General features: G+C 45.0%; 1 protein-coding gene across 1 annotated transcript in view; it reads left to right on the top strand.

Annotated features, from left to right (window-relative positions):
- Positions 1-541: 541 nt before the first annotated feature.
- Positions 542-21554, top strand: part of CASKIN2 (CASK interacting protein 2) — a 225447-nt gene continuing 204434 nt past the window's right edge. Inside the window, exon 1 of the mRNA XM_068261965.1 lies at positions 542-565. The gene's annotated coding sequence lies outside the window, so the exon portion shown is untranslated. The remainder of the gene's footprint in view (positions 566-21554) is intronic.

The raw sequence follows: 21554 nt of genomic DNA, 5'->3' as shown, positions 1-21554 counted from the left end.
TGCTAGAGTAAAATGAGCCATAAATTACTTTTCTCCTATGTTACTGTCACTTACAGTAGGTAGTAGAAAAGAGGGCTGTGGAGTTGGTACAAAAATCTTCCAACTCCGACTCCTCAGTTTATGAAACCATCGACTTCAACTCTGGGTACCCAAAATTTCTCCGACTCAGACCCATCGGCTCTCTAGTCTAATACATTCCAGGGCTGTGGATTTTGTACAAAAATCATCCGACTCCGACTCTTCAGTTTATTAAATCACCCACTCCAACTCCCAATCTGGGTATCAAAATTGCTCCGACTCCACAGCCCTGGTAGAAATCTGACAGAAGCGGGGAGTATAGGGGAGTGTCTGCAAGGCATTTATTTTTTATAAAGGTATACTCTAAACAGGATTTTATCAATGATGCTGGCCAGCTTCCCTGCTCGCTACACAGTTTTTTGGCAGTTGGACAGCGCAACTGCCGTTCACTAAGTGCTTTTGAAAATAAATAAATCCCTGAGAATTCCCCATGAAGAGATGGATTAGTCCAAAACCTGTGGCTTCTGTCAGATTTCTACTACCTACTGTAAGTGACAGCAACATAGGAGAAAATTAATTATGGCTCATTTTACGCTGGGAAAAACGTACTTGTTATTTGTATATGTTGGCACATATTTTAGATTTTACAAGTTTTCGCCATAGTGCTCCTTTAAATAAAAGTAAAAAATAATCTTAAAAACACTTCTTTGGCTTTGGTTTGTGCATAAAAAAGGTTTTATTTACTTTACAGCACCCCAATGTTGCTTTAAAATGTGTACTTTAGAAGGAAATGGAAAAAAGCAGGTTACGGGTAGCGGGTCTGCGAGTGTGGGTCAGGTGCGGGTATCAAATTAATCTGAAAGCGGGGTGCCGGTCTGCGGGTACGGGTAGGGTATGAAAAATTGGACCTGTGCAGGCCTCTAGTTTGTAGATAACATCTGCAAAATTTGTACTGAATTTTGAACTTCTGGGAGTGGGTGGAGGTTTTTGGCTGCAAGCAGCAACTGGTCTGTCATAGCCTCCCTTTGAAGCTTTAATAAAATGTCTTGTGGGAGATCAATCTCCATGTTTTAGAAACACTAAAGCTACGTACACACATGCGACAACGATCAAACTTTTAATTGATGAAAGAACGACCTAAGTAAAGTTAGTTTTAAAAGGTGTGTAACGATCAGATCGTTAGAACGAACGTTACATCACGTAAAAGCAACTATTGCGCCTGCGCATAAAAATGAAAAGTTCCATGGAGAAATAGTGAAATGTGCATGTCAAGCCTAGTACGAACGACCGTTTCCAACGATGTACTACTTTTGCAAACGATCGTCATTGGAAAAAATCAGCCAAGCTAGATCGTTTGTTTTTAACGATCTAGCTCGTCCGTCGTTAGACTTAATGGTCGTTGGCTGCTTTTTTTCAAACGACTATAGTCGCATGTGTGTACGCACCTTTAGGGCTTGTCTTCACCAGGGGCGATTAGCAGTGTTTCCCCACATGCAAATTCTGACAGGGAAACACAGAGTATTGAAATTGTGGAACGCATGCGAATCCCTATAACCTGGCATGGCACAGCTAGAGGGATTCGAATGAGGTCTCACATTACAGCAAGTGCCAGCTTGCGTCTCAGAGACACTCGCCGACTGAAGTGGAAATGAACCCTTAAGGCTCGTAGCACTTATGTGATTTTTCAGACAATTTTTCCGACGACCAGTGAATTTTTGAGCAACAAATGATCGTTTCTGCAATCTTGTGACGTGGGTACAGGCGGTGGCGTAACAAAAGGGGCTGCAAGGCTTGCATCCGCGGGGGGGGATGTTTTGGGGGGCAGAAGGGGTCGCAGTGATTGAGGTGAGACAAATGGCCACACAGAGCAGTGGGGAGGTGGCCCACTCCCCCACCTTGGGCTCTTCCCTCAGCGCTGTCCCCCTCCAGCATTAATTGGCATCACATGCGGGCAGGAACACGGAAATACTTCTGCGATCCATGTGGCGGAGGTTCCTCTCAGTAAATGTCTGATGCTACTTCCTGTTTGTTTAGCGTTTAGATGCTTACAGAGAGGAACTTCGGCCGCATGGAACAGAAAAGTATGCCCGTGTTCCTGCCCACTTGTGCTGCCAATTAATGCAGGAGGGGTGGAGCGCTGAGGGGAGAGCCCAAGGTGAGGGAGGGGGGAGAGGGCCCCCTTCCCTGCCGCTCTGTGTGGCAATTTGTCTCCCCTCATGCACTGGGGTGCCTACCTGGCTACCTATACATGGCTATACTGGGGGCATCCATGCCTGGCTATACTGTGGGCACCCATGCCTGGTTATACTGGGGGCACCTATACCTAGCTATACTGGGGGCACTCATGCCTGGTTATACTGGGGGCACCTATAACTAGCTATACTGTGGACACCCATGCCTGGCACCCATGCCTGGTTATACTGTGGGCACCTATACCTGGCAATACTGTGAACACCTATATTGAGGGCACCTGTACTTTGCTATACTGGGGGCACATATACCTGGCTATACTGGGGACAGCTATACCTGGCTAGCTGTACTGGGGACACCCAGCGGTGAGCTCCATGCGCCAAAACCACCTGCTTCGGCACCTATACCTGGGGCGGAGGGCCCAGTGATTTCTTTTAACAGTTAAGATTTTTTTTTTTTAAAGTTAACATATACAGTTGAGAAAAGCAATACAGTACAGAGGAGTACAATATATTTTCAACAGTTGTTGTAAAGTCATATAAGTAAACAACAAACATTATACAAGTGTAAGACTTCATTGCTAATATAACATATATGTTGCAAGTACCAAGAACATCAGTGCCAGATTAACATTACAATAATGCCAGGGTAATTGTACATCCTCAGGAATAGAGAGAAACCGAGAGAAAGAATAAAAAGAGAAAAATAGATCGGCCGGTCCCCGCCCCTCCCTACCCCACCAAAAGCAATCCCCGGTAGCAAAGACAGAGTAAATAATCAGCATTTTAATCCAGGATAGGGATAAAGTTTAAGTTCGTAGAATCCATGATTCTGTCCTCCCAAACCCCCCAAACCTTATTATATTTCTTGGGGCATTTTCTACTCAAATAAGTGGTTTTATACAAGGGCAAGAGTTTATTAATTGCTTTAGCCCACTTACCCAAGGTGGGCTCTGAGGCTTTTTTCCAATATAAGAGTATCTCCTAGCTTGGACACAAAGCACTCGGATCAGTAGCTGTCTATGTTTATTCAGAGTCGTTTCACCACCAAATGCCCAAGTAGCATTAAATCGGGATCTAACGTGAGGGTGGTTTGAAGTAGTGTATTGATTATTCTCAATACCTCTCTCCAAAACGGGATAATGGAGGGGCATGACCAAAAGATATGGATAAAACTGCCAAGCTCTACCCGGCATCTCCAGCACCTATCCGAGTTAATGTTGTTTATCTTGTACATACGTTCTGGCGTAAGGTAAACTCTATGTAAAAACTTTACTTGTTTTAAATGGTATTCTTCCAACATTACATCCCAATCATCTCTGTCTAAGTCAGTGATATCTCTGGTCCGTTTCTGCAAGAAGATGCCAAGTTTGTTATCGTTCATAGTTAAAGTGAACCTCCGGACTAAAAATCTACTCAGCAGAACTGAAAAGGCTTGGTGTTTCTTTAACAGTTTCACAGTATCAGAACTTTGTTTTTCTTACCAAAGCATCATTTTTTGCTGCATTTTTAGATAAGCTTCACCCATCAAAGAAAAAAAGCTCAGGCTTTTTTTCCCCTGATGCTGTGCAGAGCATGATGGGATTTCCTATGTTGTTATTCACGTTGTCTAGCAACTGGGAGAGGTGCTCAGGACACAGGACCGTTGGAACTGTGTCTCATGCTCCCTGTCACCTCCTTTCAACCAAAAAGATGGCTGCCATCATGAAATCAAACATTTGCCTGTTCTTTTCAAACAGGGTGGGTAAGAGATTATATTACCTATATATTTTAATTAACATAACTAATGTAACTTAATGACAGTATGTTTGTTTAGGCTGGAGTTCCTCTTTAACAGTTCAGAGTAGATTGCTGACATTGTTTTTGGCAGTTCTTGGTCAATAACAACTGCTCTCAAGTGTCCATTGTTAGCATGGGAGTTTGAGTACTAAATTGAGCGTTGTAAGCATGTCGTAGTTGTAAATACCTAAATAGGTGTTTATTGAGTAGATTAAATTGTCGTTTAAGATCATCAAAGGGGAGTATAGAACGGTCATCTTGAATATGGGATTGATTTTTGATACCATATTTTGCCCATATTATAGGGTCAGGGATAGTAAGAAAGTGGGACAGTTTTGGGTTGCCCCATAATGGCGTATGTGGTGACATTGAATTTGTAGTTTGTAAGGGATCCCTGGCCGCCCTCCATGTCTTCCAAGTTGTCGCCATAACCAAAGTAGTTTTTGAGTTAGATTTAGGTCCCCATAGGGAAAATTAGTGAGCTGCTCGTAAGAGCCTAGAATTGCTGCCTCCGCGTTGATCACAGGATTTTGGTCCTCTTTTGAGAACCACCATCGTGCAGTAACAAGAACTGAGGCCCCGTAGTATTTTTGTAATTTAGGCATCGCAAACCCACCTCTGTTTTTAGGGAGCTGGAGAATATCCAGTGCAATTTGCGAATGTTTCCCTGCCCAAATAAACCTAAGCATAATAGTGTCAATTTTATGAAAGAAAGATTTGGGGAGCCAGATCGGGCCATGTCTGAAAAAGTATGCAAACTTGGGAAGAAAAATCATTTTAGGAGATTAATTCTCCCTATAGGTGATGAGCGGGTCCATGTTTAAAGTTCTGTACGATTTAAGATCTCTGGTCACTTGGACACCTAGGTATTTCAATTGGGTTACTACCTGTAACTGCAAGTTGGGGTTTAGGTTAATCTGAGGGTTAACGTCCAGTGGGAAAAGAAGTGATTTGGTCCAGTTAATTTTAATACCAAAATAGGAACTAAATGTTGTAAAAAGGCAAAGAGCTTCACGTAGAGAGGAAATTGGGTTGTTAAGGTAAAGAAGAACATCGTCAGTGTATAAGGAGATTTTTTTCCTCTAGGTTCTCAATTTTCAAACCCTTTACGGTCCCTGATTGTCTGATGTAAGTTGCTATTGGCTCCATTGCTAAGGCGAAGAGTGCTGGGGAGAGGGGGCAGCCCTCCCTAGTACCCCTTTCTAGATTAAAAGGTTGTGATATAACATTTCCTGTTCTTATACGAGCTATGGGATTGGCATACAAGAGCTGGATCCATTTTAAAAAGTTTTCCCCCCGAAACCAAATCTTCTCAGGACGGCTAAAAGATATCCCCACTCCACCGAGGCAAAGGCTTTCTCAGCGTCGAGTGAGGCTATCACCCTCTGACCTGTATTTGAATGTGGGACAGAGATGTTGGTAAGCAGTCTACAGATGTTGATGTCGGTGCCTTTTCTGGGTATAAAACCTGTTTGGTCACAACAATGAACTAGTTTAGTAATTACTTTGCTAAGTCTGGATGCTAGGACCTTAGCTAGTATTTTGGCATCTACATTCAGTAGCGATATGGGACGGTATGACATGCAGTGTAAAGGATTTTTATCTGGTTTGGATATGACAATTATAAGAGCTTCAGACATGGAGGGTGGCAGATAACCACTATTAACAGAGGACTGCAGAGTACTTTTCAGTCTAGGGGCTAGTTTTTTGTTATATTGTTTGTAGAATTCTACCGGTAGGCCGTCAATCCCAGGTGTCTTACCGGGTTAGATCTAGTATTGCGTCTGAAATTTCATCTGAAGTAACTGGTGCCTCCAGCAGTTTTAGATCATCAGTTGTAACTGTAGGGAGAGTAACGCCCTGTAAATAGTCATATAGGTCAGCATCCGTTAGCAAAATGTTTGTATATAGGGGTTTTGTAATAATCAAAAAAGGTTTTATTGATTATATCTGGGTCCGAGGTCGTTGTCTGGGCCCAGTGATTTCTAATTACACCCCTGGGGTACAGGTGCACGATTAAGCGAATGGCGATTAGCGACGCACAGCAGTAATGACTGTCATAGTGGACCACATCTTTAAGAACCCCAATGACTCCCAGGCAAAGTACCATGATCGCTTGAACTCTTGTTCACGCCTGCCGTGTGCAGTCGTGTGAACCCGCCGGCAGGATGATGGATCGGAGAGTGCTCGCCATCGTGGGATGTCGCTCCATCTTCCTGGGTCGCGAGGTGAGTATTCAGCTTTAGACATAATTGTTACCATCCATGATGCCGATAAAGCACTCACATGAGCCCATCTATAAATGCTCTATCAGTGTCAAAGGTGAAAACAATGTTGTTGGGCCTGACTACGCTCTTGCATTTGAAAAGAAATGCATAGACTGCTGTCAAAATTGTAGACTGAAAACGTATATAAAAATGCATGCTTTTGCATGCATTTTTATAGCAATACTTTGAAAACAGAACATACATGTGTTGGGACATAAGTGCATCCTTTCATGTGTTTTTTAAATACACCACAGAGCAGCACTTGAGTGCACAAATCAGAAAAAAGTACTTTCTATGCACTTTCTGATGTCTGCAATGCATGAGTGTGGACAGGCCCTACCGGTTTCTCAAACAGGGAGACTCTTTCTCCATTAATGCATTCTGATCAATCACTTCAGGCAGACATGTGTGGATGTGTTGGAGTGCTGTTAGTGTGTTGTGGTGGTGGCGGCGGCGGCATGACTGCGCCTGATGTAACTTTTGTGTAACTAATTAATCTATATACTTTTATATCTTGGTACTTTTGATACTCCTTAATTCTATTGTTACGTTTCTTTCTCCCATTTATTGCATTGTTTTTTTTAGTATAGTCTGCTATTGCTGCTCGTTACTTTAATAAACAGCTGTTGAGTGTAAAACAAGTATTGAAAGCTGCTTGTCAGGGATGGTTGGTTCTTTGGTTGCACCTTTACTGCTGCATTGGCTTGCACCCGAGCGCTGTTAAGACAGCATAGGAGATTTAGGCGCATCCGGCGCCACTATAGTCCGTAATAGGAATTACGGCTATAGCGTTGCTCAATGAGTTATTTGGGCGCCGTTAAAAGATGGAGGTCACATTACTTTTAAAACACTGGAATTCGGCTGCCAGCAATAGCTGGAAGCCAAAATACATCATTCTCCACCATCCATGGCGACCTGGAGGGGGAATAGTAATTAGCACCACCGGGACTTGTGCAGGAGCAGGGTGAGCCGTATATCGGCTTTACCCTGTGCCCAAATCTCCCGGCAGCTATTTCATAGGAATTCCTTATGCCCGCCAGCTTGGAAGTCAGGGCCTTGTTTGTCTGAATGGCACACTTGGTGAGCTGTCATGTTGAAGGCACTGCTTGATTTTCTGCTTCCTGGGCATCTCCCTCTTAAAGTGACACTGAAGGGGAAAAAAATAAAAATGATGATATAATGAATTGTATGTGTAGCACGGATAATTAATAGAACATTATTAGCAAAGAAAAAAAGTCTCTTTCTGTCATATTTGTAATTTACAAACCACACTCTGTATTTTAAAGTGGAGCTGTCAGCCTTACTATATCAGAAAAAAACACACACATATACAGGTAGATAAATACTTGCTCTACTTACATAACACATGCATTTCACATTTGCACATTGTCCACATTTTGATTTTAGTGATTTTTCTATAGTAAAATGAAACCTAAACCCAATTGAAAAAAAGCTTCTACCAGCCCCCTGCAGCCATCCTGTGCCCTCAACATCACTCTCGGATCCTCTGATCCCCGCCGCCAGCGATATAGCTTCCTGTAACCGCGGTAATGATATGCATAGCGGCCTGCTGACTCCGAGTCGGCAAAAACTAAACTAGCTGGCGGCGGGAGACCAGAGGATCCGGGAGTGACGTTTAGCGCACAGGATGGCTGCAGGGGGCTGGAAGAAGCCCTAGGTAAGTGAAACTCATTTTTTTCAATTGGGTTTAGGTTTCCTTTAGGGTGGCCATACATAAGGCGACTTGACGGCAGATCGACCATTCAATTCGATTATTATAATCGATTGGATGAAAATTGGTGCCGCCAAGTGCATGCCCTACCGACAGAGACCAATTTCGGGACGGAAATTGGTCACATGGTCGATCGCGCATGCTGCAAGATGTCGGGCCAAAGTTGGTTAGTCGGGTGTGCGGCAGAGATGAAACCCCTGCCGCTGCTGCCGCAATGCCTAAATGTGTGTGCGTGCATTTATACATTACCTGTCCGATGTCAGCTTCCATGCGGTTTCTGTCCATCTCACGGGGTTTTGCATACACATACACTGACGTCAGACACTATGCGCCGCTAGCATGTACGTGTATATGCGGCTGTTAACCAGCATGGACGGTCACTGCACGGAGGCTGCTACAGCACAGGTAATGTATAAATACACACACACATTTATGCATTGCAACGGCAGTGTGGATGCCGTGGGCTTAGCCGATTCCCTGAAGATTTCATGCTGAAATTGGACAGGAATCGGCCTGTAATATATGGGCAGCTTCGATAAAAGAGAAATGTATCTCTAATCAGATTCGATTAGAGATAAATTTGTACTTTAGTTGAATTTGCCCATAATCGTCAGGTTTAGGAATTTCCATTTTGTCTGTCTATCTTGAAGCCAATCCTGACATAATTTCCTCCCTTTCTGTGTCTGTTTTTCTTTCCATGTCAATGTCAGCATACTACAGGGGTTAGTCCCGCCCTGTGACCCCTCCAGGACTCGTTAGTATAAATTTTGAGCCCTCCCCACAACCAGTGCTTTTTTTCTCGTCGTCCTCCAGGACTACCACGTTAGGAGTTAAACTGTTGTTTGTTATTTTATTTTTAATTTTTTCCGTGATAATTTTTTTTTTTTGCCCTACCTGCTGCTTTCCTGGTAGCCATCCGCACAGCACCTCTATGTGCGAGGCCCCCTCTGTTTCACCTTAAATAGGTGTAAGAGGCCGGGACCCCCTCTTTCTGCTGGTCTTTCTGGGGGATAGGAATCGCCGATCTGCACTGTAAATCAGTGCTAAGTCAGAGTGGGCAGCAAGTGAGGCGCTCGGCGTATCTGCTGGAGCGCAGACGAGCTTCCGGGAGGAAGTGACGTCACCTGCGGACTTCCGGTCGACGTGAGTCTCCGGAGCTAAAAGGATTCAGTGCTTGCGGACAGAGCGGCAGACATCGGTGCGCAGGAGGAGAGACACGCTACCTTCCAGCCGAAGCCTTAGGATTCAACGAGTGAGTGAGAGTCTCAGGGGACACCCGGATATACTTTTTTTTATATATTACTTTTGGCTACTTCTGTGCTCAGCTGTTGCGCTGGCACTAATTGTATTTCTCATATGTCTTTTTCTCAGCTGTGTACTGGATCTCTGTCTGTCGCCAGCATCAGGTCCTGCCTGCTAATATTCAGGTGTGTGGCCACGTAGGATAAAGGTTTATTATGTATACTGCAGAGGTCAGTATTGGTCCTCATATTCACTATGGTCATATGTTTTTTTGTCTGTTATAGTTGAGGATACTATCTTAACATGGAATCGGCTGCTGTTGCCCACGTAATAGACCAGCCACATGATTATAGGTAGGGCACGGGTTTTCTTCTTTTGATCATAATGTTATGTTTCTGAGGTTATTAGTATACTAACAGAAATAAACATTTCTGTTTATCCCTATACAGTTACTCCCAACATGAAGAAAATCCGTCCACCTCTAAGCACGGATCATCTTCAAGATCGAGTAAAGCTCGCTCTGATAAGGGATCTCAGAATCAAGACAGTAGTCCTAAGGAGACAAAGAAATGTTGGGCTTGTGGGAAAAAATGTATGCCGGGGAAATTGGTCTGCTCAGACTGTTTCTACTCCATACCGGTGGAAGAGGAACCTATGGAAGATTTTAAAACTTTAGTGAAAGAGACACTGAAGCGAAAAAAAAATTATGATATTATGATTTGTATGTGTAGTACAGCTAAGAAATAAAACATTAAGATCAGATACATCAATCTAATTGTTTCCAGTACAGGAAGAGTTAAGAAACTCCAGTTGTTATTTCTATGCAAAAAAGCAATTAAGCTCTACGACTTTCAAAGTCGTGGAGAGGGCTGTTATCTGACTTTTATTATCTCAAGTGTTATTGAACTAATTACTTTTCTTCTGCCAGAGGAGAGGTCATTAGTTCACAGACTGCTCTGAAATAATCATTTTGAATGCTGAGTGTTGTGTAATCTGCACATATTATAGAATTGTTCAATGTTAGAAAAAACACTATATACCTGAAAATAAAAATATGAGAATATTTTCTTTGCTGCTAAACTTCTAGTAATCATTCATAGTACACAACCAATTCATTATATCATATTTTTTTTTTCGCTTCAGTGTCTCTTTAAGGACATTGTACAACAGTCACTGGCAGAACATTCTCACAAGTCAGCAACTGATACTCGACACTTTGAACTTGATGAGGCTGAGCTTCCTGAAGAGGAAGATGGTCTTGCTGTGGGGTTCGATTTCTCTCTAGTCACCCCATTTGTGAAATCAATTAGACAGGCTTTAGATTGGGAAGAAGAGGAGGAACCTCCTTCTAAGAGACGGCGGTATTTTCCGCATCTTAAAAGGAAACCTTTAACCTTTCCTGTTATGGAGGAAATAGAGGAACTCATTCATGATGAATAGTCCAAACCCGAAAGAAAGGTATCAATAACTAATCGATTCTCAAAGTTATACCCTATGGAAAGTGACTTAACCCGCTTGCCGTTACAATTCTGGCGGCAAGGGGGCAGCGCAGCACTTTTTTTTTTAATTTTTTTAAAATCCTGTAGCGAGCCGAGGGCTCGCTACATGATAGCCGCTGACAAGCGGCATCTCCCTATCCACTCTGATCGCCTTCGGCGATCAGAGTAAGCAGGAAATCCCGGGCGGGATGACGTCACAGACATCATGACGTCAGAGGGAATCCCGATCCACCCATCAGCGCTGCCTGGCACTGATTGGCCAGGCTGCACAGGGGGTCTGGAGGGGGGGGGTCAGCGCGGCGGTTAGCCGCGAATTGGCGGCGAGCGGCGGCGAGCGGAAACTGCACGCAGCTAGCAAAGTGCTAGCTGCGTGCAGGAAAAAAAATTGTGAAAATTGGCCCAGCGGGGCCGGAGAAATCCTCCTGAGCTCGGGATAACCGGCAAGGAGGTTAATTAAGCAATTGGATAGTCCACCTGTGGTTGATGCCTCAGTCATCAGACTTGCAAAGCATGTAACCCTACCTTTAGAGGACATAGTTTCTTTTAAAGAGCCTCTAGAAAGAAAGGTGGACACAGATTTAAAGCGGGCATACGGTGCAATGGGTTCAGTATGCAAACATGCGATCGCACTTACAGCTGTCTCTCGTGCGCTCAGAACATGGACTGAGAACCTAGAAGGAGCTATTCAAGCGAATGTAGATCGCAAGTGTAATGATCCGCTCAGCTGTCTGCACAGGCAGACAGCTGTTTGACCATTCCTTAAGTCTGAGGGCTGCAGGTCTCTGGAGAAGAGACCTGTCTTTACTTTGCAAGTTTCTGACTTGCTCTGCTACTGAGGAATTTGCATACACTTGTCATGCAAATTGCCTAGCTGCCTCCTTTGAAGGCTTGCAGTATAAATACCATGTTCTCCCAGGATCCTTTGCTGGTCATGATGGTTTGTTCCTGCTAACACCTGGAGTGTCAGCCTTTGCTATAGTTTGCTAAAGATTATCTTAGAGTAATTCCTTGGGACTGCACTAGGCATCCCTTCTAGTGCAGTCAGGTTGTATTATTTGTATCGCCTTGTTCCGTTTCTCTACCTCGATTGTCTTGTCGCCAGCGGCGGTTGACAGGAAATCGTTCTGTCTGTCTTGGAGTGTAGGCTGGAGCTGCGGTTGCTGCTGGCTGCTCCATCTGTCTGGATTGCATTCACCCTAGTGGTAGTGGCAGTACTTTCTTCTGTATTCTGCCTTAGGGGTGCTAACCAGAGCAGCGTTCGCTACTGGTAGCCCCATCTGTCTGTCTTGTTGTAGGCTTGGTGAGGTAACCGTTTAGCAAGCGTTCGCGTTCTCTATTTCGTGTTTGTGCTTCATTGGTTAGTTAGGGTGACACGCTAATCACTGGGCGCCTAACGCGCGGTTATCGTGTTTGAACGTGTTCGCTGTTGCGAATGGGTGCGGTGTTCGCGTTTAGCTAGCGTTTATTTTCCTTGATGTTCTTATTGTTGTTTGCTGTGCCTTTCGCTACTCTCGTGCTCTCTCCTGCTCAGTCTTGTGTCTGTTGGCAATCGTCAGTCTGGCGATTGCATTCATACTTTGTTTCTGCTGATGCGTGTTCACCGTCGCTGGGTGGCGACTAGATTGGTGGACACACATTCATTCTGTTTCTGTGCCCTTTCTTTATACTTGTGCTCTGCCTAGTTCAGTCTTGTGTCACTATTGGCAATCGCTACACTTGCGATTGCATCCCCACTTCATTTCCGTTGTGTGTTCACCGTCGCTGGGTGGCGACTAGATTGGTGGACACACATACATTCTATCTCTGTGCTTATTCAGTCTCGTTTCGCTGTTAGCAATCGTCATCTCTTGCGATTGCGTTCTCACTTGGTTTCCGCTGTTGTGTGTTCGCCATTGCTGGGTGGCGACCCGATTGGTGGACATACATACATTCCTTCTCTGTCCTTATTCAGTCTTGTGTCGCTGTTAGCAATCGCCATCTCTTGTGATTGCTTTCCCACTTGGTCTTCACTGTTGTGTGTTCATCGTCGCTGGGTGGCAACTAGATTGGTGGACAGACATACATTCTGTCTCAATGCTCTCTCTCTTTAAGGGCTACCTTGCCCTGCATTGCTTCCCCTCGTACAATTCCTATCTGGCATCTGTGGCAGTACAGAGGGGTTGTTCCTCTGTTCTCCACAGCTCCATCTGCCGGCAGGAATTCCCCTCTACAGGTGCATAGCACCATTGCTGGGTTTTCTTAGATTATACGCTTGTGGGAGATTTCCGCAGTGTCAGCGCGCATCCTGTGCGCTGACCACGGAAATAATTCCACAATCGTTACGGCAAGACACTGATATTAGCTATTGAAGACTTCAGGCTAGCCTCTGACTACATCAGTGAAGCAGCTATAAATATTATTAGATGTGCAGCACGTGGAATATTACATACGGTAACAGCCAAGAGAGCAATGTGGCTCAGTCCGTGGTCGGCGGATACTAACTCAAAGACTGCATGGTGTAAGATTCCATACGACGGGAAAAACTTATTTGGCCCCAAGATTGATTCCGCGATCTCAACGGTGACTGGTGGAAAATCCGGGCTTCTGCCTCAGGAGAGACGCCAAAAGAAGATCAAAGCCAAATGACAGAAGACAGTTTCAAAATAGATACAGAGACTATAGGACATCCCGAGGGACGCAGTCCTTTCGTAGGAATTGGCAGAGCACCCAGGCAAAGTTAAATAAACAGCAAGGGGCCAGTTCCAGTACTCAATCTACCAAGTCCTTCTGATGGTGTACTCGCCCACACGGAGCCGGTAGGGGGCAGGCTTCAGAACTTTACTCATCTGTGGACGAAGGAAATAGAGGACCCATGGGTCGTAAACACAATAAGATGGGGTCATTCCTGGACCTTCAAAAAGGAACCCCCCTTACCGCACTTCAAACCAACGAACTTACCAGGATCAACGGAGAAGCTCAGTTTGCTGCACCAATTTGTACAGGAGTTAATGGAGAAGAGGGCAATCATTCAGGTAGAACCAGCGGAAAGATTTCTAGGTCTGTATTCCCCCCCTATTCTTCGTAACCAAAAAATTCGGGACAACTACGTCCAGTGCTAGACCTACGCTTCCTGAACGAGCATATACAACAAGAGAGGTTCAAGATGAAATCCCTGCAAACAATACTTCCCACTATACAGCTAAACAATTGGATGATTGCTATAGACTTAGCAGATGCCTACCTACATGTACCAAACAGCTCGTTCCAAAGGTACCTCAGGTTTTCTGTGGGTGAGGCGCATTATCAATTCAGAGTACTACCCTCTGGCATCTGCACCGCCCCAAGGACTTTTACCAAGATCCTGATCACAATTATTGCATTACTCAGGCGCCAAGGATTGCATGCTCACCATTATTTAGACAACATCCTGTTGGTGGCACCTTCCCAAGATACTCTGCTACAGCACAGACAGATACTCCTGGAGATGTTACAACGATTCGGGTGGCTTATCAATTGGGAAAAAAACAAACTCAACCCAACAACAAGGATAGTGTTCTTGGGAGCAGATATAGATACGAGACGAAATGCGGTCAGGCTGCCTTCAGACAAAGTGAAGTCAATAGTAGAGAAGGTTTCAAAGGTGGAGACTGCTTTAGCCATAACAGCAAGACAATGCATGGCAATTTTGGGAGCATTCACAGCTACTATACCCATGACAAAATGGGCAAGATGGAAAATGCGCAGCTTCCAAAAGGGATTCCTAGACCAATAGAAGGGTGTAGATCTCCAACAACGGATTAACATTCTTCCCAAAATGAAGGAGGAGCTCCTTTGGTGGAAAAGCAGGGAGAACCTTCTCAACCATCACGAACTGGTCTCGATGAAACCGGTCGTCATAACGACGGACGCAAGCCGTTGGGGTTGGGGGGCTCATCTGAACTCCAGCTATGCCCAAGGAAGATGGATAACAGATCCTCTGGACACTCCAGCAAACATCTTGGAGATCAGATCGGTATACGAAGCATTACTACACTTTGCTCCCCATATCAGGAACAGGGGTGTCCTACTGAAAGTGGACAACACGACAGCTGTAGCGTATCTTCAAGGTCAAGGAGGTACACGCAGCAGAACTTTATTGAGAGAGGTCGAGCCAATAATGACATGGGCTCAGAGCAATCTACAATACCTTCATGCAGTTTACATACCAGGAGTGAGGAACCAGATAGCGGACTCCCTGAGCCGACGTTGGCTGGATTACAACGAGTGGAGCCTAAAGGGGGAGGTTTACGAGATGATCTGCAGGGCATGGGGACAACCGTAGATAGACCTCATGGCGACACCAATCAATTCCAAGTGCAATACATTTTTCTCGAGGTTCAGATACCAGCAGGCGGTGGGCTGGGACGCACTGTCCATTCCATGGAATTTCAGCCTAGCTTATATCTTTCCTCCTGTACTAATGATTTACAGAGTGCTGAAAAAGATCCAAATAGAGAAAACAGTAGTGTTAGCGGTCATTCCTTCCTGGCCACGCAGGCGGTGGTTTCCCCTTCTGCAGAAGCTAGCAACAGCTCCTCCTATAGTATTACCGATAACACCAGACTTGCTGTCACAGAACAAGGTTCTGCATCCACATCCGGAGCTGCTCAGTTTAACGGCATGGAGACTGAGAGGGTCAGATTAATGACTTTAGGGCAGTGATGGCTAACCTTGGCACTCCTGCTGTGGCGGAACTACAAGTCCCATGAGACATTGCAATACACTGACAGCTCTAAGCATAACTCAGGGAGTCAGAGGCATGATGGGATTTGTAGTTGTGTCACAGCTGAAGTGCCAAGGTTAGCCATCACGGCTTTAGGATGTTCTGAACAAGTCATTCAGACGCTACTCAAGGCAAGGAAAGGAACAACTAATGTCACATACCATAGAACCTGGAATAAGTTTCTAAATTTTCTTACAGAGGAGGACTTACAAGAGGAAGCGGTTCATGTAACGACTGTTCTAGCATTTTTGCAGAAGGGAGTAGAGTTGGGCCTCAGCCTCAGTACTATAAAGACTCAAATTTGTGCAATCTCTGCACTCATGCATAATAAATGGGCAACTGAGCTGTTAGTAGTGCAATTTGTTCAAGCTGTAACTAAAATCAAACCACCAAAGAGAAACTGGTACCCCCAGTGGGACCTACCATTAGTGCTTAAAGCACTAGCGAAACATCCTTTTGAACCAATGGAGGAATGTACATTAACCAACCTCACTTTGAAAATAGTCTTCTTAACAGCAATCACATCTGCAAGAAGGATTTCAGAGCTACAGGCCCTCAGCTGTGATTCTCCTTACATTCAATTATTTCCGGACAGAGTTTCGCTAAGACCAGTGGATCAATTTATACCAAAGGTTGCAAGTACGTATCACTTTAACCAAGAGTGGAGTTTGCCTGCCTTTCATGATGATACAGCGGAGAAGCCAGATAGATTAGGAAAATACATAGAACTAACAAAGGACTGTCGTAAAACAAGGAGACTATTTGTAATTCCTGTAGGTTACAGGAAGGGACAGGTGGCTACAACTAAAACCATAGCGACTTGGTTGGTGAGAACTATAAAATCGGCTTACAGAATTATGGGCAGAGTGCCGCCGGAGATCTCGGCACATTCTACAAGGTAGATTGCAGCATCATGGGCAGCATTAGTAAAAGTATCCCTCAAGATGATATGTCGTGCTGCTAACTGGTCTTCATTGAATACTTTCATTACACATTATAAGGTGGACCCAGGGGCCTTGTCCAGAGTGCAGTTTGGAAGAGAAGTGTTGTCAGCAGCAAGGATGTCTACTGTGAGAGAACGCGGAAAAGCCTCCGCGTTTGGTATTGAGGAGGCGGCTGTTTCCGCGTCCAATGCGGCGGTTTGCATGCGGACGCGTGTATCTGGTGGCAGGGCAGAACGTGGAAAGGCCGCCGCCTGTGACAGCAGTGAGGCGGCGGATTCCGCATCCAGCGCAGCGGTCTGTGCGGAGCGGCGTGGGTCTGGTGTGGCTGGGTCTGTTAGTGCACACAGGCTGAGGAACACGTGCGCGCGCTGAGAGGCAGAACTCTTATGCTAAACATGGGCAGGTCAGCTGATCGTGCTGATCAGCTGACGCCAGGGCAAGTGTCCATTGGTTGAACATTCAGGGGCGGAGCTGGAGAGCACTGCTCCATATATACTTGCTGCTGGCCAGTCTTAAGTTGTCTGCCGTTGCGATCACTACGTGGAAGCACTCAGACCTTTGTCAGATCTCACAGTGTGTTTGAACCAGGTGCCCCTGGGAATTCACACTGAGCCAGAAACGTTGTGTTATTATTCTGTTTATGCTTAGACTAGTTCCAGGGTGTAGAGACCACGGACCTCACACTCAGATTAGGGAACTGTATTGTCATCTGTGTTATACTCCAGACTAGTTCCAGGGTGCTGAGACCACGGACCTCACACTCAGATTAGGGAACTGTATTGTCATCTGTGTTATACTCCAGACTAGTTCCAGGGTGCTGAGACCACGGACCTCACACTCAGATTAGGGAACTGTATTGTCATCTGTGTTATACTCCAGACTAGTTCCAGGGTGCCGAGACCACGGACCTCGCACCAAAGACTAGGGAACTTGTATATTTCACTCTGTCATACTTCATACTAGTTCCGGGGTGTAGAGACCAAGGACCTCACACCCAGACTAGTCATTGTTTGATATCTGTTATGACTTATCCGACTATTCTTCTGTCATCTGATTCGGTACCTCGCATATCTGATCCTCTGTTGCCAAACCCTGCTTGCCTTGGATACCGAATCAGTTTTCTGTCTATGTACTTTATCTGACCGTGTGTTGCCGACCTGGCTTGCCCGACCTCGAGAGCTATCTCGCTGTCTAGAGATAGTCTCCAGCTCAGATAGTGACATCACCTTTCAGGTGTCACTCACACGCTGGTCCTTCCCATCTCCAGCCTGACTCCACCCCTTGGAGAGTCTCAGGCTGCTGGAAGGTTCTTGTGTCCTCTAAAGCAGTACTCCAGGCTGCTTCTGATCACCTGCTCAGCAGGTACATGTCTCAAAGTATTACGGTTACACCAAACACTCACATACCTTAGGTGTCCAGAGGTTAGCAATATATCTGTATTATCGGTGATTCTGCACATCATCAATAATCAGGTATATATCTGCATTCTTGGTGATACTGCAGATCACCAATAATCAGATTCTCTCTGCGTGCTGACACCAATCGTTACATCTACCTCATGATTGTTCTTTTTTCTGTTTCTTTCTTTTCCTGAACAGTATATCCTGTTGTTATGCTAATGTAGCCAATAAAGCTTTATTTTTTTCTGTTTAGCAGTAAGCAATTGTCCCTCCCGTTATTCTTAAGTATAGTTAGATTCCCATAGTATGCTGACATTGACATGGAAAGAAAACGGAAAATTGTATACTCACCTAACGGTAATTTTCCTTTCTTTCCAATGTCCATGTCAGCATACGGAGGGCCCACCCTAAACTTCTGTCTATATCAGGACTAGTAAAAAAAGCACTGGTTATGGGGACGGCTCAAAATTTATACTAACGAGTCCTGGAGGGGTCACAGGGCGGGACTAACCCCCGTAGTATGCTGACATTGGAAAGAAAGGAAAATTACCGTTGAGTATACAATTTTCCGTTATAATTGCTCACCTCCCTTCCAGTCTTCAGACACTCCCACCCAGGTCTGCAGTAGAAAGTGCATTGAGAAATATTGGCCAATCAAAGAGGAACAGAGGTGTGGGAGGGGAAAACAGGAGGGAAAGAGGCTTCAGCCAATCAGGCTGCATTAGTTAAGTCTGAGGGGAAAGTTAAGAAGAAAAAGGAAAACCCAGCATACCCTGCAACTTCCTTTGTGCGGCTAATGTACCAGATAAGAGCCAGGGAAACTGTGGAATGATGTTTCATGGAGAAGAAAAATAAAAGTGAGTTTTAACTTTTGGATTGCCTGGTTAGCATCCTGATTACTTGTTTACCAGATAAATTTTTTTTTTGATTTTATGCCCGTTACTCTTTAACCTTTTTAGGCCCGCTTCATGCTAATTGGCGTGGACGCGGCAGGAGCCCCAGGACTGCCTAACGTCGATTGGTGTGCAGTCCTGGGGGCGTGTTTTACAAGAGGTCGCTCTGCTCCGTCATCAGTCTCCCAGCGGTGATCGCCGCTTGGAGACTGTTAGATGGCAAAACCACCGTCTATTTACTAGGTACAGCGCTGCGATCTATGCCAGCGCTGCGATCTATGGCAGCACTGTACTGGGAACAGCCGTGTGACACGGCTGTATCCTCTAGAGGCAGGGAAGTGATCCACTGACATAGGCTGAAGCCTATGGCAGCCGATTGCGCTGATTGGCTGGAGGAGGGAGGCAAGGGGGAAAAAAAATAAATAAACATATTTATTTAAAAAATAATAAAATAAATATTTGTGTATTAAAAAAAAAATAAACATCCTGAGAGCGATCATTGCCCATCAATAGCTACGTAGCATGGATCGGGGAGGGAGGCCCTAGAGCTGCACAGCTGCACTCACGTCGGTGCGGACTGCGCAGCCGCGGCCTCCACCGGCGGCCATATTTGAGGAGGCAGGAGAGCCCGACCCGGGCTGTGGTGTCTGGGTCCGGCCCGGGGGGAGGATAAGCAGCGGGGACCCGGCGGAGCTGCACGAAGGGCGCGGATGGCGTCCTCCGTGCCTTCAAACTTCATCCAGGTACAGACCTTTTTTTTTTACTGATTTGGTCCTTTAACTGAGAAGGATATGGATGTTACCTTTTAAACAATGCCATTTGTATAGCAGTCCTGCTGATCTCTTTGGCTGCAGTAGTGGCTCAATCACAGACCTGAAACAAGCATGCAGCTAATCCAGTCTGACTTCAGTCAGAGCACCTGACCTGCAGGTTTGTTCAGGGGCTGTGGCTGAAAGTATTAGAGACACAGGATCCTCAGGAGGGTCAGGCAACTGGTATTATTTTAAAATTCCATATCCTTCTCAGTTTAGGTTCCCTTTAAGTGGTTAAACTGAAATAGAACACAGCTAATGACCCTTTGACCTCCTCTACAGTAAAACCTTATCTGAAGCGGTCTCTCACTGTTTCTCTGATGTATGAGTGCCTCAGAAAATAGGACTGTTTCTGACCCAAATTGGGTCGAAGAGCTCAGAGAAGCTCATTGCATAGATAACAACTGAAGTTTCTTTTTTTTTTTTTTTTGAAAAGTTTTTATTGATTTTTCATATATTTACCAAGAAAACAAGGTAAGTGTGTAAGATACATCTGGGGCAACTTCAAAAGAGTACAAAGAACAAGAAAGTCTCATTTAAAAGTTCGTGAATCCTCAGTTGGGCTAGATTCTTTGAGTGTTGCTCTGGGGATTTTCTATGTACTTACTCGCCCCATTCCCTCCCCCCCTTTAAAACCCCCTCGAAAAGAACTCCCCCCCACCCTCCTTTTCATCTCTTTGCTCGCTCTCAGGCTCAAAAACTGACATCGGCAGCCTATAAAAGGGGAGTCTAAAGGTATCAAGGTCACTTTCTGCAATTTGGTTACAGTTGTAACATGCCAGGGGTTTATCAAAGTCGGTAAATACTCTACGGTACAGAGGCATGAGGACTGTTAAATCAGCAATGGGTGGATTCAGGCGTTATCTCCAGGGCTCCAAGCGTTCCTGAGAGCTGGTTGTAGGCATACCACTCCGAGTATTTGAAAGGTTCCATAAAGTCTTTGATATCTTTTGGAGGAATTGTGTGTAGGATATATGGTTTCCACATTTTGAAGAACCGTTTAGTACCTTTGGATATGTTCAAGGTGGCGTCCAGTCTTTCCAGTTTCATCAGATAAGAGAGTTCATCATGGACATCTTGTGTGGAGGGGGGAGTTGGGTAGATCCAACGGTTAAATATGGCCTTTCTGGCAGCCAATATGATAAGATGCGCAATGTCCGGTATTGATGTATTGGATTGTCCTTGCTGTGAGGGGTCCACATAATTGAAGAGGAGGAGTGTCAGTTGCTGTGGAATTGTTTTTTTACATATAGATCTCAGTAGAGTGCTCACTTCCAACCAGAATTTACGAATTTTTGGGCAGGACCATATGCAGTGGAATAGGCCAGCATTTTGCTCTGAACACTTGGGGCACTGGTTTTTATAGTGGGCTGGGGGTGTAGCATATTTAATATCAAAGGCATACTTTGCTCTAAAAATAAATAATAAGTGCGATTCCCTCCATCTCTCACTTGTTATGATACTTCTAATTTTGTTGTTTCCCTCCACTATCTTATTTTCAATTTGCTCGTCTTCTATATGTGGTACCCAGCTTTTAAAATTCTGCTTTATTTTGGGCTCAATCTTTAGCATTGCCAGTGCCTTTTGTAATTCTGATAATGATAGTTTTATGCTTCCCGGCTTAAGAAACGAGTCAAAATGAGTAAGCTTGGCAATGGTAGAGATATCGCGTAAGTGTGCTTTGGTATATGATCTGATTTGTGTGTACATGAAATAATGATGGTTGGGGAGGTTATGATCTCGTTGGAGTTCTTTAAAAGTGAGCCATCTGTGTTCTGCAAGGTTAAAGAAGGCTCCCAACTTTGTTAGGCCCTTGTCTTCCCATGTACTATAAGTTTCGTGCATCATACCTGGTGTGAAACCTGGGTGTCCCCAGAGGGGCATATACTTTGAGATTGTCCAGGGGAGACCAAAAAGCTTGCGAATTTCTTTCCACGCGATTATAGTGTCTCGTAGTAACTGGCTTTGTTTAATTCTGGTTGGCAAGTTCGGCCATGGGGAATGAAGCAGGCCTCTGAGGTGCCAGGGCTCAGCTATG

This window comes from Hyperolius riggenbachi, chromosome 12 (assembly GCF_040937935.1).
Source record: "Hyperolius riggenbachi isolate aHypRig1 chromosome 12, aHypRig1.pri, whole genome shotgun sequence".
Taxonomy (NCBI): Eukaryota; Metazoa; Chordata; class Amphibia; order Anura; family Hyperoliidae; genus Hyperolius; species Hyperolius riggenbachi.
The sequence above is the reverse complement of the archived record's forward strand: the minus strand, read 5'-3'. Positions and strand labels throughout refer to the sequence as shown.